This window comes from Pseudorasbora parva, chromosome 25, assembly GCF_024679245.1.
Source record: "Pseudorasbora parva isolate DD20220531a chromosome 25, ASM2467924v1, whole genome shotgun sequence".
Lineage (NCBI taxonomy): Eukaryota > Metazoa > Chordata > Actinopteri > Cypriniformes > Gobionidae > Pseudorasbora > Pseudorasbora parva.
In genome coordinates, this window is record NC_090196.1 from 33,927,135 (window position 1) to 33,944,440 (window position 17,306).

General features: G+C 37.5%; 1 protein-coding gene across 1 annotated transcript in view; it reads left to right on the forward strand.

Moving 5' to 3' along the window:
* Positions 1-4,666: 4,666 nt before the first annotated feature.
* The window catches only part of LOC137064627 (GRAM domain-containing protein 2A), a 55,722-nt gene continuing 43,082 nt past the window's right edge, over positions 4,667-17,306 (forward strand). The window contains exon 1 of the mRNA XM_067436075.1: positions 4,667-4,872. The gene's annotated coding sequence lies outside the window, so the exon portion shown is untranslated. The remainder of the gene's footprint in view (positions 4,873-17,306) is intronic.

Consider the following 17,306-nt stretch of genomic DNA (forward strand, 5'->3'; position numbering starts at 1 on the left):
GCAGCATTTTACTGTTTTCATAAGTGTAATTCATGTATTGTGAAACTGCAGCTTCATGTTAACGCAAAATAAATATGATCTGTATTCTTCTGACTTCCATTTTTCTGCGCTTACCCTTTTGACACGTTTATTTCGCCAAAATACGGCCAAAAGCATTGCACGCCTGTGAACATCGATTTGCAAGCGGAAAAAACAGAGTCAGGAACTGCGAAATAGATTGAGTGTGTAAAACCAACCTTTGTGTAAAAAAATAAACAGTTGCAACTGTCTAAATGACTTGTTGTGTGCGTAGGGCAAAAAGGCTCCCGAAATAAACCGATTTGCACAGTTCCGTCTTTCTTTTAGCTGCGCTTACAGTTTTGGCACGATTCTGTCACTGACTGAGTTTATCAAGCGCGAGGAGGAAGGCGGGTCCACCTTCTTCTGGAGCCAATCAAATGAGCTGCTCGATTTACTCTTATCTGATTGGTTCAACCAAGTTGGTTCAAACCTCAGACGCCAGAACACATCTTTATCTTCATTTTACTTTTAATGCACAAATACATATAAATAAACAAACAAACAAATAAATAAATAAATAAAGCACAATTGCTTAACAATCTGTGCACCATTAGGTTTAAGACTTATATGTTTCCATCCTGAATTCTGAGCTGGTGTGTTGAGAAAGAAAATTTATGTGAATTCAGTGCATGTATCATCATCATCATCGTCATCATCATCATCCTGCCAGATATAAGTTTGTAATCTTGATGCTGCTAAAAGTAGACCTAGTATTTGCACTGCATGCATAATATCACCTGACTACTGATCAGAGGCGATTCCAAAATTATTATTATTATTATTATTAGTAGTAGTAGTAGTATTTTGCTAAAATTAGTTCATAATAACAAAAATATGTTTTCCTTTAACATGTATTTTAAGGGTACCTCTAAATTATGCACCATTTATCATCTGTAATGCCATCGTTTAACCTCTAGATGGCGGTATATCCATGCTGTATGGCTGTGTATTCCTTGTTATATAAATATGAATCATTATAAAAGGCTACTCTTTGTCAAAGTTGAGTTTTATATTGATTTGAAGTATCAGTTTTGTATTATCCTACAGTCAAATCTGGACAAAGAGAAAGCATTTCCTTTTTCATGCTAACTATATAATAGCTTGATCTGTCTACACAACTACACGATCACTAATCAGAATCAATATTGACAGTGACCAGAACGATGTTTCAAAATATATAATTGATTGTTAAATACCATGAAATGTGGTCTGAAAAAAATTATTCAGAATGGTATTGTTACATGGCTATTAAAGAATGGGAAAGAAATGTTTTGATTGTGAAGTTTAACATCAGCTCAGTGGTGTTTATATATATATATATATATATATATATATATATATATATATATATATATATATATATATATATATATATATATATATATATATATATATATATATATAATTCCAAACCAATGACTACACCAGCTCGAAATTCAGGATGAAAACATACGTCTAAAATGCACAGCTTATTTAGCAATCGTTATTTATTTATTTATTTATTTATTTATTTGTTTGTTTGTTTATTTATATGTATTTGTGCATTAAAAATAAATTGAAGATAAAGATGTGTTCTGGCGTCTGAGGTTTGAACCAACTTGGTTGAACCAATCAGATAAGAGTAAATCGAGCAGCTCATTTGATTGGCTCCATAAGAAGGTGGACCCGCCTTCCTCCTCGCGCTTGGTAAACTCAGTCAGTGACAGAATCGTGCCAAAACTGTAAGCGCAGCTAAAAGAAAGACGGAACTGTGCAAATCGGTTTATTTCGGGAGCCTTTTTGCCCTACGCACACAACAAGTCATTTAGACAGTTGCAACAGTTTATTTTTTTTACACAAAGGTTGGTTTTACACACTCAATCTATTTCGCAGTTCCTGACTCTGTTTTTTCCGCTTGCAAATCGATGTTCACAGGCGTGCAATGCTTTTGGCCGTATTTTGGCGAAATAAACGTGTCAAAAGGGTAAGCGCAGAAAAATGGAAGTCAGAAGAATACAGATCATATTTATTTTGCGTTAACATGAAGCTGCAGTTTCACAATACATGAATTACACTTATGAAAACAGTAAAATGCTGCAAATATTTTTTTCTTACACTTGAAAGGCAATTTACACCTTTGCAAAACTTATCTTGTGCATGCAAATTTAATTTACGCTTGCATTCTTATGTACACTTTCACAAATCTTACCCTACGCTTGCAATTCTATATGGCATCAATTTACCTTCATACCCGTCAACCCGAAAGGATCGTGTGTGTGTGAGAGAGAGAGAGAGAGAGAGGCTGTGAGAGAGCTTGTGAAGCCTTCGTGATGTTTTGGTCGCTTTACATGCGAGGCACGTGCACGATTAGAATTCAAGGCGCGCGCTCTTTCACAGTCCTTGTAAGCGCGTGTTGTGCCAAATACAAACAGCCACTGTATGAGAACCGCAGGGGCTGCTGGGAATATAAAACACCGTGTTGATTATATTGCCTTGCAATAATATGCAAATATGTTGGAGGGGTTTTAAAAAAAAATGTTGGCGTCATGGCGTGATATATAAACTCAGCAAAAAAAGAAACGTCCTCTGACTTTCAAATGTTTTTACGTTCAGTAACCTTAATGCGTGTAAATATTTGTATGAGCACTGAAAGAGTCAACACCATAAGCCATAAACTAAAAATGTTTTACAGACGTGTGACTAACAGAAATAGAACAATGTGTCCCTGAATGAAGGAAGGCTTAAAATAACTAATTTATTCAAAACAAACACATGTTTTCAAATAATATAAATCTACTTTACTATCAATTTTTATCAATTTAACACATCCTTGCGGAATAAAATTATTGATTTATTTAAAAAAAGAAGAAGAAGAAAATGACTGACAGTAGTGTATATTGTTGATACAAAATATTTCTATTTTTAAAACATTTGCTTCTTTTTTTTCTTTTTTTTTTCTTTTTATTCATCAAAGTATTATAAAAAAGTATCACAGGTTATGAGCACATATTAGTGAGCAGAACTGTGTCCAGCACTCCTAATGAATCCTCATCTGAGAATGATTTCTGAAGGATCATGATCACTGAAGACTGGAGGAACCATCCTGAACATTCAGCTCTGATCACAGAAATAAATCAGCATTTAAAGGAGAATACACTGGAAAACAAATATTTTAAATTGTAATAATATATCACAATATTAAAAAAAAATGTGTCTTGATGAACAGAAGAAACTTCTTTCAAAAACATTACAGATAGTAATGTGTCCAAACTTTTGGCCTGTACTATATATATATATATATATAGGCGCCTATATATGTATGGCCAATGCCATACTGAATGATTGCCATTTTGTTTTCCATTGTGCTTAAAATACTGTAGTTATTGCTTACATGCAAATGCATATTAAGAGTGTGACGTTTATGAAGATGGGTGGGTTATTAAGATTAGTTTTTAGTCTTTACTACAAAAAAAAAGCTATTTGACATTTTCACTGTGATCACCCAGCGCAACGGATAGTTCATAAAACTATTTTTTTAAACATAAATGCATTCATCATTTTTATTATTATTAATGCTCCAATAAGAACATTGCCAAGGGAATACATACAGATTCATAAACACACAAAATATAATAATTGACACGTGAGAAAAAATGAAAATAATTACAATTTCATAAATTAAATTTAACAAAATATCGAAATTTACATAAAATATAATCAAAACAAGTTGCTAAACGACATGACTTCTAATTACTGTAACATTATAATTATTATTATTTATTAATGCTTGAATAACAATAAGAACATTGCCAAGGGAATACATACAGATTGACACACACATCTTACAAAAAAATAGTTATAATTACTTTTTTTTTTAAATCTAGTCATAAAAAAAATCAGTTGCTAAACAAATAACTCAGCCTTAACAGTAACATTATTATCATTAATAATAATACATTAATGCTTGAATAACAATAACAGAAGAATGGGATGTAAACAGATTCACAAACATACTAAATATTATAATACATCATTCTTACAATAAAAATTAAAATAGTTACAATTTTATAAATTTAATTTAGGAAAAATTCGAAATTTACATAAAATATAATCAAAACATAAGTTGGTAAATTACATGACTTCTAATTACTGGAACATTATAATAATAATAATAATTATTATTATTATTGTTATTATTATGTAGGCTATTAATGATTGAATAACAATAAGAACATAAACGCACAGAATATAATACATAATTTCTTCATAATTCTTACAATAAAATGATAATAGTTATAGAATTGCCAAAGGAAATACATACAGATTCATAAAAAAACATAGACACACACCGTATAAATTATTTAAAAAAATTAAAATGATAAAAAATATTAAATAGCCTATAAATAAACAGTCGTTATGTAAAAATATAACGTTAGTCAGTTGCTAAACGACATGACAAGGACACAGTATAGGCTACTGTTGTATTAATACAATAACACACACACACATACTGTAAAATAATCATTATTATAGGAAGCGCTGTTACACATCCGTCCACGTGCTCGAAGGGCAACTGCAGCGGCAGGGGGCGGGGCCGACGGGATAAGCCACGCCCCATATGCGCATGCACGTCTGAGCAACAAGTCGCAACCGGTCTGCAGAATCTCCCGTTGCACGGTTATGATCGGCGCTCGTGCCCTTGAAGAGCGACATATTCTCGGTTTTTTATGATTATATGATGTTTATATTCGACAATCATATGTGAATGTACACGATGGAGAAACACATCTGCTGTGTTTGCTGTGAAATGACGGACTGGAGTTCAGTTTGAAGGTAAGAGACACACGGTTGTGTCCGCTTCCATATATTGCGTTATTATGTACAGTATTACTGTAGTTTATTCATATTTAGGCTTTGATAATACATTTCGAATGAGCATAAATCTCCGGTTTTCTAGCAGCTAAACTCTCTGCCACGTTTACAGTGTTTTCATCCCAAATCCAGGACAGTTCAGTCCCGATGGAGACTTATGCGTTATTAAATCATTAACAAATAGTATTTTACAATAGCTTGGCATGCGAGATTTTCGTATACTAATATTAAAATGTATGAATTAAGGCGATTGCTATTATATGCGCGTTTAATTAAATCAGAAAGAGAAGACACTCTTAAAGGGACAGTACACCCTAAAATTTAAAATGTTATTTAATCGCTCTCAAGTTATTCCAAACCTTTATGGATTTGTTCTTTTCCTGCTGAACACAAAAGATGATGTTTTAAAGAAACATTTGGACCCCATTGACTTCCATAATATAATTTTTTTTCATACCTCGGTTCATCAAATGTTACCCATATTCTTCTAAATATCTTTTTTAAACCTCAATAACTTCAAAACTAAACTAAAACTAAACTTCTCAATCTTGTGTTTTTCCCCAGAATGAGATCTTTTGAAGAAACCTCAGAGAAATAACTGTTTTAGTTCTAAAATCCTTGTATTATCATGTATTTACATCGTAAAATACAGAGTGTACACATCTGTGCACTGCCAAAAGACAACTTTTGTTGCCCATATTAAATGCAATCATTAACTAATAGTATTTAACACTTTTTTAGCATGCGAGAATTTCGTTTTTTGTATAGCCTACTAAATATTAAAATGTATGAATTCAGATTTTAGGACAGTTGCTATTATATGCGCAAATTAATAAATCAGAAATAGTAAAAATTCTTAAAGGGACAGTACACCCTAAAATTAAAAATGTCTTCATTTATTCGCTCAAGTTGTTCCAAACCTGTATGAATTTTTGTTGTTGTTGAACACAAAAGAATATATTTTGAAGAATGTTGATAACCAAAACATTTAGACCCCATTGATTGTTTGGTTACCCATATTCTTCGAAATATCTTCATTTTTAACCTCAATTACTCCAATCTGGTATTTTCCCCCCAGAATGAGATCTTTTGAAGAAACCCCCCAAAAATAACTGTTTCAGTTCTACAATCTGTGTATTATCATCATATTTACATCGCAGTGTACACCAAGTGTACACATCTTGCCATAAAAGACAAAAATTATTGAATGCAATCAAATTTGCCCTCATAATTGAATTATGACGACGTAACAATGGTTTAAAATCTTTTAAAGATCTGTCGGCTGTAGATGTCATCCACAAAAGGGTTAATGAGAATACGTGAATTGTAATTTAACGTAATATTAAGTGTTGCGGTGTATTTTTTGATGCATTATGATATTTCAGGCTAGAGCTCGTTTTTATTGTATCGATATTCAGTTGTTTTTAATTTAAGCTACACTGTAAAAGTGTTTGGTTGGTTTAACTTTAAAAAGTAAGTAACCTGGTTGCCTTAAACTTTTGAGTTTATTGAAATTAAAAATTTGAGTTGACACAAAGAAGGAAATTGGTTTAATAAATAGAAACTCAAAATATTATTGTATCTGAACCACATAAAAATTGTGATAAATCATGAAAATAGCACAATTTGTCTGCGTCATCACAAATAAAACACAATTACCCAATATGCTTACACAACCTTTTAATAATATTTGAATAAAGGTTGTCGATTCTCAAAAATATTAATTGTATCAACTCATTTTTTTATTTTATATCAATGAACTCAAAATGGCAACCAGGTAACTTATTTTTTAAATATTTTTTTACAGTGTAGTTTTTTATCTGTTTGCATGGAGAAAATACAGCAACGGACCCAATAGAAATAACTAGTGGTGTTTTATTGAGTTTAATTTTGTGTCTGGAAGGGTTAATGTTCAGCCGGTAACGTAGGAAGAGAAAGTAATTTAATGCGCCGCAGCTCTTCTGTGTCTCTATAGTTGTGTTTAACTCTATAGACTCTTATGTTATACCATTAGAAATAGACCAAGCCCTTTGCATTGACTTTAACTGTGTTTGTTTTTGCTCAGCCTTGAAGAGAAAAAGCAGACTGTTCATTTCTTGTGTGCCGTGTGTTAGCATTGACAATCGCTGACCGCTGATGCTTATGGCCAGAGCTTAAACATGTAAACACACACCCTCTTCATGTATTACGGCTATAATTAGCATCTATTAAAATCTGATATTATTGCCTTAGACAAAAGATGAATGCCGCTGGGAATATGATCCGATGTGTGGTAATGTGTGTGCTGTGTACACAGCGTTTGAAATGAAACACTCATTATCTTGAATGTGGAATATGTGGTTTTGCGGTCAGCTCGGTCAAGTCAATCAAGCTTGGATCCAATCGCAAAAGCAAATTTAATTTGTGTTTGTGTTGAGAAACACATCCATATACTTTAAAGGACAACTCCGGTGAGAAACGCCCCGAGGGGTAATTAACAGATGGTTAGCGTGTAGATCGTTTTCATGAAATCGAATGTAAAGAGTTTTATCTCTAAAAACAGATTAGCTTATAACGCGAGTGTATGGGACACAGAGTAAGTGAAATTAAACCGCTAGTTAATACCACTAACAGCTCAAAATAGCCTCACACTAACACGGCAGCATAATGAGGGTCCCTACATGCAAACCGAAGCACTGAGAACTTTGTAAGAGTACAAACAGTTTAATAAGAAGATACTTTATAAACACAGAACATTACGCGCTTACAGACGGCGGCCATCTTGGAGAGCAGACTCGACGAGTCGAGCCACGAGCGCTGTGCTAAGCGATGAACTGTGACTGAATCTCATATGGTCCGTTGTTTCCGGAAGAAAGCACTGAACGCAGAGAAAATAAATAAATAAAAATAAAAATATTCATGTAATTCGATTTCCCGAACTTAATTCCTATCGATCAGCTCACTTAGCACAGCGCTCGTGGCTCGACTCGTCGAGTCTGCTCTCCAAGATGGCTGCCGTCTGTAAGCGCGTAATGTTCTGTCTTTATAAAGTATCTTCTTATTAAACTGTTTGTACTCTTACAAAGTTCTCAGTGCTTCGGTTTGCATGTAGGGACCCTCATTATGCTGCCGTGTTAGTGTGAGGCTATTTTGAGCTGTTAGTGGTATTAACTAGCGGTTTAATTTCACTTACTCTGTGCCCATACACTCGCATTATAAGCTAATCTGTGTTTAGAGATAAAACTCTTTACATTTGATTTCATGAAAACGCATCCCAGAGAACGATCTACTCGCTAACCATCTGTTAATCACCCCTAGGGGCGTTTCTCACCAGAGTTGTCCTTTATTGCTTGTTTAAGCCGATTCCAACTTTCATGAGCACTGCTGCTTAATCCACTTGTCCTGGAAAACACATGGAAAATTTGAGAAAATGTAAAATGTCCTGGAAAAACTTGTTGTCTTGGCAAATATATATTTTTTAAGTTAAAAAAACAGAGTTTATCACTGGCCCAAAACGGTATTACTACTCTTACCGATACTGCTTATCGGTCCGGTACTTTAACGGTATTCTTATCGGTACTTTTTGAGATGATATATATATATATATATATATATTAGGGGTGTAACGGTTCACAAAATTCACGGTTCGGTTCGATACGATACACTGGTGTCACGGTACGGTTCGGTATGTTTTAGATACAGCAAAAAGAAAAAATTGGCAGAAATTACCTTTTTTTATTATTTTTTTATTAAAACTAACAAAGTATGATTTTTTGTTGTTGTATGATTTTACCCATCTTCTATGTAGTTACAGGAATAAGACATTAGCTCTTTACATTAGCGTGCGTTGCGTGTGCGTTGCAGGATCCCCACACCCTGTAGTGCTTTACATATGCTGCGTTTGCAGTCCGCAACTGATCCGCTGTTGCATACCACAAACACAGCATTTATTCATTATTTTTTATTTAAAATCCAAAAGTTTTTACTGAACATGCCTCGTCAGAATTCCAATTCTCTTTGTTTACTCTTTAATAGAAGTCAGGTTACGTAGCCTACTACATTTAAACAACATTTTATTAAGTTCATTTATTCATATTTATGTACTTTAGATTTAGCTCACACAAGTGGCAAAACATTTAAACATAGTTTATAGCCTTAAATCACAAACATTTTAAATTAGAAACTTACAATAGTCTATTCAAAAACAGCCGACTCTCGTCTTTTCTTTCGTTTTTACACCCTTTTAAAAGAAATCCTGCAGGTCAAAAAGAACTTTGCTTTTCACCTCTAAGAAAGTACGAGTGCTCTCCATTATGGCACTTTTTTTTAACCTGCCAGGTAAGGTGTCATTTTGTTGCTTTACTTGAGAAAAAAAAAGCCATGTGTTGACTTTGAAACAAGAGTATATTTTAAATGAGATGCATCTGTGGTGAAATTACTAGATTTTCGCGTCAGTACATGTTTATTTTAATGCGAACAATCTTCTGTCGCTTTAATGCAGCAACGCAGCGCAGCAAAAAATAGACTCGGTACGCAAACGATCCGTGCACTGCTGCAGACGCAACGCTCCTGGAACAGACTGACGGACAGCACCCGCGTGCAGTGTGAAAACTGTCATCCGTTAACATGGGTACGGGTAAAAAATACGCACCGCACACGCACTGCAGACGGAGTATGTGTGAAACGGGCGTTAGGTCTCATATCCGCGGCTATAAATGGACCACTCGCCGCGGTGATGTCTTTTGCCATTTGAATAAGTTGGAAATGTCTGTCTTAATGCTGCGGGGATAGTTTGTGGGATAGTTTGTGGCTGTTTCTCCTTTTTATCGTCTTGTTGTCGGCTTTGATTGACATGACATGAATTATTCCCGCTGCTGTACCATCAGCAAATGCGACATACCGTTGTTTTTTAATCCATCACTCTTGCCAACACCATCATAGTTTACCAAGAATCCAAAGTTCACCCAAACACCAGACCTGTTGGTTATTGGAGGATCTTCTATTTCTGGTTTGTTAAACGCAATAGCCATTTTGCGACGGAGCATTCAGCGCGTAGCCTACTGAGTAAGCGAGCACCTGACTGAGCAGCCTAAAACATATTTGGTGTTTTTTTTTCTTTCACTTCGGCGGTGTCAGGGGCATTGCCTGTTATGTCGTTTTGGTTATTGGGCTACCTTGTTGAACGCATATTATTATATTTCACACACTTTTTTATTTTCCAAATTTAATTAATTAGTCCAAGAACCGTTCGGTACATAATGCGTACAGCGTACCGAACCGAAAGCCTCGTACCGAACAGTTCAATACGAATACGCGTATCGTTACACCCCTAATATATATATATATATATACACACACACACACACAATTAACAAAAATACACATTATATAGCGCTATACAGTGCTTTAATTTCAGGAAGAATTCTAGTAAAATAACACTGCATAGTTTATCATAAATAGCCAAAATAATGCGTAATAAAGCTGAAGTTATTCAAGAGCTGTGAGTGATTTTCTCTTTGCATTTGGTTGTTTAATTCGCAGTAATCCATCAGAATGTTTATTTACACCACTGCCTCTTTAAGACAGACGTGCAGATCTATAGGTGACTGATAATAGGCAGATGCACTAGCCTACACTTTCTCCTGACTACCCATATAACTACATCCATTTTAGACACAAACTAAACCTGTTAAACTGTTGTGTTTAAGAGACTCCAAGCCGGGATTTTGACATAGATGTTTGTGTACATTTGATCGTTTAGACGCGAGTGTGAAACCGAAAGTGTAATTTGCTCGTCTCTTTGCGGTTGTTTCGGAGGGCGCGCGCCGACTTGGGAACAATCTCTTGCGCACATTTTTGTGCTTAATCGCTCTTTTATTATTAAAACGCACCCCACAATTTACCAACAGTAGCTAGACTGTATTTTACAACAATCACTGATCGTGCTGATTCTGTCATTGCGTTTGAGTTATCGGGAGAAATGACGCCGTGGGCTACTGCTGCAAAGGGAATTAGCCTACATAAGTTGCGCTAGACATAAATATTATTTTAATCTTTGGAAGCCAAAATCTAAAATAAAATCAGACTATCACAGATCTAAAGTGCAACCAGGCTATGTTTGACTGTTTAGTTCTGTCCTCTGTCGTTTTGCTCGTGGTCTCTCTCTTTCTTTCTCTCTCTCTCTCTCTCTCTCTCTCTCTCTCTCTCTCTCTCTCTCTCTCTCTCTCTCTCCCTCTCTCTCTCTCTCTCTCTCTCTCTCGTCACGTGTATTTTCAAAAGTACCGACAGCAGAACCGATAACGTCCGAGCTTATCGATACAAAGGTCTTTCAAAATTCACCCCCGGGGCCCGTTTAATACCGGTTTTCGGTACCCATCCCTAGTTGCAGAAAGTGCTCGGTTTGAGTTTGACACTTGAGAGTAGTTGATATTCCCTTGATAACTAGTGTGTTTACCGATTATGCCTAATAAGCCGATATTGAACATGGTCATGTAAACGCGGTAACCCGTTTTCTTTACTCGGAGTACGGTCATTAGAGGCGTAAGCATAAACCGGTCGACACAGGTCGTTTTTTGCCTCTTACCCTGATTTCGCGCGGCATGTAAACGCATTAATCTGCTTTCTGTCGGCTTATTGAAGAGCGCATGTGTGATAGGTGACAAAAACACAAACTTAGAGCAGATTTAAACGCATCCAGACAGAGCGAGTGAGTGTTTTACATGAAATAAGGACATATATCACAAACGCAGACTCTTTTAGACCCAGAGCATTGTAAAGATGTGTTCTCATCTCAGTCAGCAGAAGCAGAAGAGGTTCAGTCTAAACGCTGAATAACTGATGAGGGATAATATGAGCCGTAAATCTCCAGCTCACGCTTTATTAACATCACAACTGACGAAACATTCGGGATACTCCGAGTCAGATACGGACATTATTATTTTGACGTCACTACAAGGAAATAACCCGGTTTATTAATAAAGTCATGTAAACGTGTTTAACTTGCGTTGTCAGTTTGCTGGTTTGTATGTAAACGGGGAATACTGGTTATTTCAATAAGCTGATATGTGAGTTATTGCTCACTGGTGTGCGTGTTAACGCGCTCATTAACACTGATAACGACGAGAACAATTTGTCATCATGTATGATTAAGAGCTCAAATCAAAAAATGATTTTGCAATAGAATTTTTTCTACCAACTGAATAAAAAATACAGACACATTTTTAAAAAGTTGACCTTATTTTATCTTGAGTATCGTGTTTTTAGAGTGCCAATCTAGCGCATGTTTAGTAGGCCTAATACTCTCATACTTTTTCACTTGAGAAAGCATCTTTTTCTCTCAGCTTTGGCCTTCTTTGGCCTTTCTTAAATTCTTTTTTTTTACACCGGCAAAGATCATTTACACTCATCTTTTTCTTCTAGCGTTACTTATTCTAGCGTGCGTTCAAACAGGGTTGCCAAGTTTTTACAACAAAACCTGCCAACTACTGGCCCAAAACAAGCCCAGTAGCTCTTCGAGGGGTCCCCCGGAAAACAAAAAGGCGTTTGGGCGGTAAAATGTGTGTTATTTTGGCAAGGTTGCTGCTGAAATGGGCAATCCTGGGTCTATATATCCCATAATTGAGGTCGCTTCAACCCGCAGACATGGAAAACAACCGGCGGGAAAACCGCAGACTTGGCAACACTGCAGTTGAGCTCTGTTGACATTTGACAACTAACGTTATCCGTCGCTCCACTGCTCTGATTGGTTGTTGGTCTGTCCAATCGAGGTCTTTCCTGGTTGGGTTGAAACACGCCCCATAATCACAGCCCAATGGAGCATCAGACTCATATTCTGACTAGAGCTGAGTATGACCACGGCAGGCTAGGGCTGGGCGTTATGGCCAAAAAACATATCTCTGTATTTTTTGGTTGAATGGTGATATTTACATTTTACATTTAATCATTTAGCTGTCGCTTTTATCCAAAACGACTTACAAAAAGGGGAGAGCAATAGCAACGAAACAAACAAGGCCAACAACCTGCAAGAGGCTGTGACTCCCTGATCAGTGCCCTGATAACTGAACTAGGGAGCAGATTGAGACACACCCTTAGGGTGCATTCACACTTGTCATGTTTGGTTGGATTAAAACGAACCCTGGTGCGATTGCTCGTTAAGTGCGGTTAATTTGAACATATGTGAACGCTGCCATCTGAACCCTGGTGTGCACCAAACAAGCGGACCGAGAGCGCTAAAAACATGGGGCTCGGTCCGCTTCCAAACGAACTCTGGTGCGCTTCGACTGATATATGAACGCAACACGGACCAAAGACATGTAGACGGACCAAAAACCGGACGTAATGTCACAAGATGAGACGCGTAGTCAGCTGATTTGACGATGCGGAAAGATCGGTGTATCCAAAATGAGTAACTTTAACGTTAGTGGGCAAACGTAGAGCAACGAGGAAGAGCCTCATCAATATTTGGTCCGACAAGCATGTTTCGAAAATGCTAGAAAAACGCACAAAAAGCACACCTGGCTCTTCTCATCAGAGGACCTGTGTTGCCCATTATTATCCGGTACAGACGACAGAACGGCCGTCCCTTTTGCATAACAGACGCCTGTCTCTTTTCTGCACAACGGAGGAAATCCTAGTGCTGTTTTTTGAACATTTTATGAGCTCTTCATGAGTTCTCAGCGGGTAAAAATAATGCCATATGTACATGCATAACATGACCGTGTGTAATCCGGCATACAGCGTTGTTCTGAATGTTCGGTAAGCAGCTCCTGCGTCATATAAGCCGACCAATAAGGTTGTGACCGTCTCCCTGTGCCTTTGGTTCGGTAACTTTAGGTTCGCTGTTAAAAACGCCTGTGTGAACGCTAAGCGGACCAGGACTATGTTTTGTTTTTGTTTTTTGGTCCGGACCAAACAAACCAAACTAACCGAACTACAAGTGTGAACGCAGCCTTAGCCTGACAAGCCGGACCCACATCAAGAAGTTTGGTCTGGAAACTCCCCATTGACGGCTCAATCTGAGGGGCGGATAAACGGCTGTCTTTCAAACTCCCTCTGCACGCGATAGGATAGCGCTACACCAACCAGAGCAACGAAGGTGAAGCAGAGCTAGCTGACAGATTAAACATTCGCCGTATCCGGTCGGCTAAACTCTGAACACATCTTCCCTTCTTAAGAATGACTTCAGTGCCGCTCTTTGTTCTTTTCTCAAAGAAAAGCTTAACTCCAAGTCTTCCAGAGTCGCGGTCAAAGCTGGCCATTCGCCAGTTTCTGTGTTTACTAGAAGCACGCAAACGCAACTCGGCCGTCGTCATTATGGCCCCGCCCACCGACTCTATACACGATGTGATTGGCCCAACCAGAGTTTGGCGTTTACAGCTCAGAAGGGTATTGAGAGTTGCTAGACGACACTCGCGGCAAATTAGATTTGCTGCCGCTAGGGGGCGTCTAGATTTCTAGGCTTCTTGACTAAGATAGTCAAATGATTCGTTCCTGAATGAATCAGTCGTTTGAATGAATCGGGTGCATCTCAACAATGACTCACTCATTAAGTGACTTGCTGCCACCTACTGGCGGTTTTAATTTTATATTTAAAGCTCCACTGTGTGATATTTTCCCCCATCTAGCGGTGTAAAGGTTTATGACCATCCAGTGAATATTAGTTTCTGTTCCTCTCAATTCTGATTTCGTTTTAACTCCTACGGTGGCCGATTTAGTCCAAGATTAACATGGCAATCCCCCTCTTCACATTCGACACGGTGCCATCGAGTGTTAAAATGTGAAAGGCGAAGCTTGAATTTACGGGTATGTCCCTCTTTGGCTACTGTACTTTCAAGATGGAGGGGCAACATGGCGACCGGCATTCGAACCCCTCACCCGTATGTGTTTACAATGGCATATTATAAATTTACGAGAATGCATTATTACTTGAAAGAAGTAAATATACATTAATGAGCACATATATTTTGGAAAGAACTAAGTGTTTTTAGCTAAGAATAAACTATAAAAGTTACACAGTGTAGCTTTAAGTAATCTTTTCATGTTTTAAATAAGTTTTTTAAATATCAGTATTCATTGAACATTGTTTACTTTAAAACATCAAAAACTAAGTAAAAATGCTCATAAAAGGATCAAATTAAATTAAACGTTTGGGAAAAGATGATTTTTGTCACTGCCGTGAACTGACCACCACACAGAATATGAAGAATATCAAAAACTTTAGGAGTCAGCTGATCACCAGCACCAAGGTAGCATTAATAACACACTCAGCAAAATATCGTCTAATTATCGATATCAAAAAAATCCCAGAAAATATCGCGATATAATTTTTGGTCAGTATCGCACACCCCTACTCTAGTGTGGTCGGAAAGTGTTTTGAAATGAAAACGCCTGGTTTAAATGTGTCTGTATTAATGTAGGTGTGAAAGTAGCGCAGTGGAATGGAAAACATGCATGAGTTATGTCAGTAATGCCGTCATATGACTTTTTATCTATATTCTCCTGCCCGATGTCTGTATTTTGACTTTTCTTCCTCTTCAGGCACCATATATTCTGACATTAATGATAATGCTGGTGTTAGTCAGGGCAGGCCAGGCTGACGTGTGGATACAGGTTAGAGCCGTCGCTCTCTAATGCAGACGTGTGGAATGTGTTGGGAGTGGAGATTTTCTTACATTTGCATTATTTCCAAGTCATGCTTCTGAACTTTCGACATCCTTGTTGTGTGTTTCCTGCCGTTTGCCAGTTTGCGTGTTTTGTCAGGTCATGTTCTACATGGGCATCTAGAGACATATAATACCACCTCATGTGCCACATGTGAACACCATTCAAAACAACAACGTGGTGCATATCAACTTAAGGATGCTACCAAAAATCTTCAGCTGAAATGCTTTCAGACGGTCAAGGCAGACGTTGCATTTTCTTGGCTAAAGTTTGTGTGAAAGTAAAGGCAAAGAAACTCACATTTCTGACAGAATGCTGGGACTTTATTTCAAGGTATTTTTACTTCCTGATAGCATTTTCACACATCACGAAATTAGTGAAAGCAATGCTTTCACTTTCAAGAACACCTACATTTGAATAAAGCTGAAAGAGAGGTCAGTACGAGTTCAGCAGTTGCCTGTGTAGAGAAGCAGTAGGAGCAACACTGAACCTCTGTGTAAAAATACTCTACAGACCTCCGCTTTGAGGACTTTTTTACTCAAACAAGAGCTTCTTTCTTTATTCATATACGGCACTTAAGTCTCTCGCCACTCACAACAACCTGTCCAGATTTCATCATTGGAATAAAAATGGGCGAGCGTAAGGATTTGAGCGAGTTTGGCCAGATTGTGACGGCTAGACGACTGGGTCAGAGCATCTCCAGAACTGCAGCTCTTGTGGGCTGTTCCCGGTCTGCAGTGGTCAGTATCTATCAAAAGTGCTCCAAGAGGACCAGTGGAGAACCGGCCACAGGGTCATGGGCGGCCAAGGCTCATTGATGCACGTGGGGAGCGAAGGCTGGCCCGTGTGGTCCGATCAAACTTAAGTAAACTTAAGGAGTTATATAGTGATGGGCCGATTTCAAAACAAAGATTCGAACCGTTATGAATCAGTGAATCGATTCATGATTCGGATCGCTAAAGTCACTTAATTTCAGCAGTTTGACACGTTTGACACGCGATCCGAATCATGAATCGATTCACTGAATCATAACGGTTCGAATCTTTGTTTTGAAATCGGCCATCACTATATAAGTCGTTATTTAGTTTTTTAGCGCACAGAAACTCTTCTGGTCTCTTCATAAATGATTGTAGAGCCGCTGTAGTGAGATGGGCTTTGTAACGACGTCTTTAGTGCCTTTATGGGTCTTGAGAGAGGAAATGACATTGGTGTCAATGAAGGCCTTTCTGAGCCATCGGATTTCAACACTAATATCTTCATCTGTGTGTGAAGATGAGCGGAGGTCTGACGGCTGGCCAACCACATGAGGAATTAATGACAGGATTTATATTTTCGGGTGAACTAACCCTTTAATACAAGCTACAGCAGGAAAAACATGAATGAACATCAGAGGGTATGTTGAAGCTTACCGAAATGTATCAAATCGCTCAATCAGTGTTTCAACCGAGGACAGACCTTAAAGGAGCTGAATGTAAGAAATGTATTTCATTTCATCATAAAATGGCGCTGATATGTCTCTAGACATGAAGAAATCATGTTAAATTCAAACACTTATATCACTGCCAACAGTAGTCCGGCAGGATATAGTCATTATAAATTTGTTGTTGCAGCCCTCAGCTGATGTTGATGATGTCATGTTGTGTTTTGGCCTGAAGCTCCGCCCTCCACCTATCGACCAATCACCAGTCAGTTTCGGGTTGCCAGATCTGCTCTAGTTACAACAGCTGCAGATCTACAAACGTTCTGCTGATCCTGCA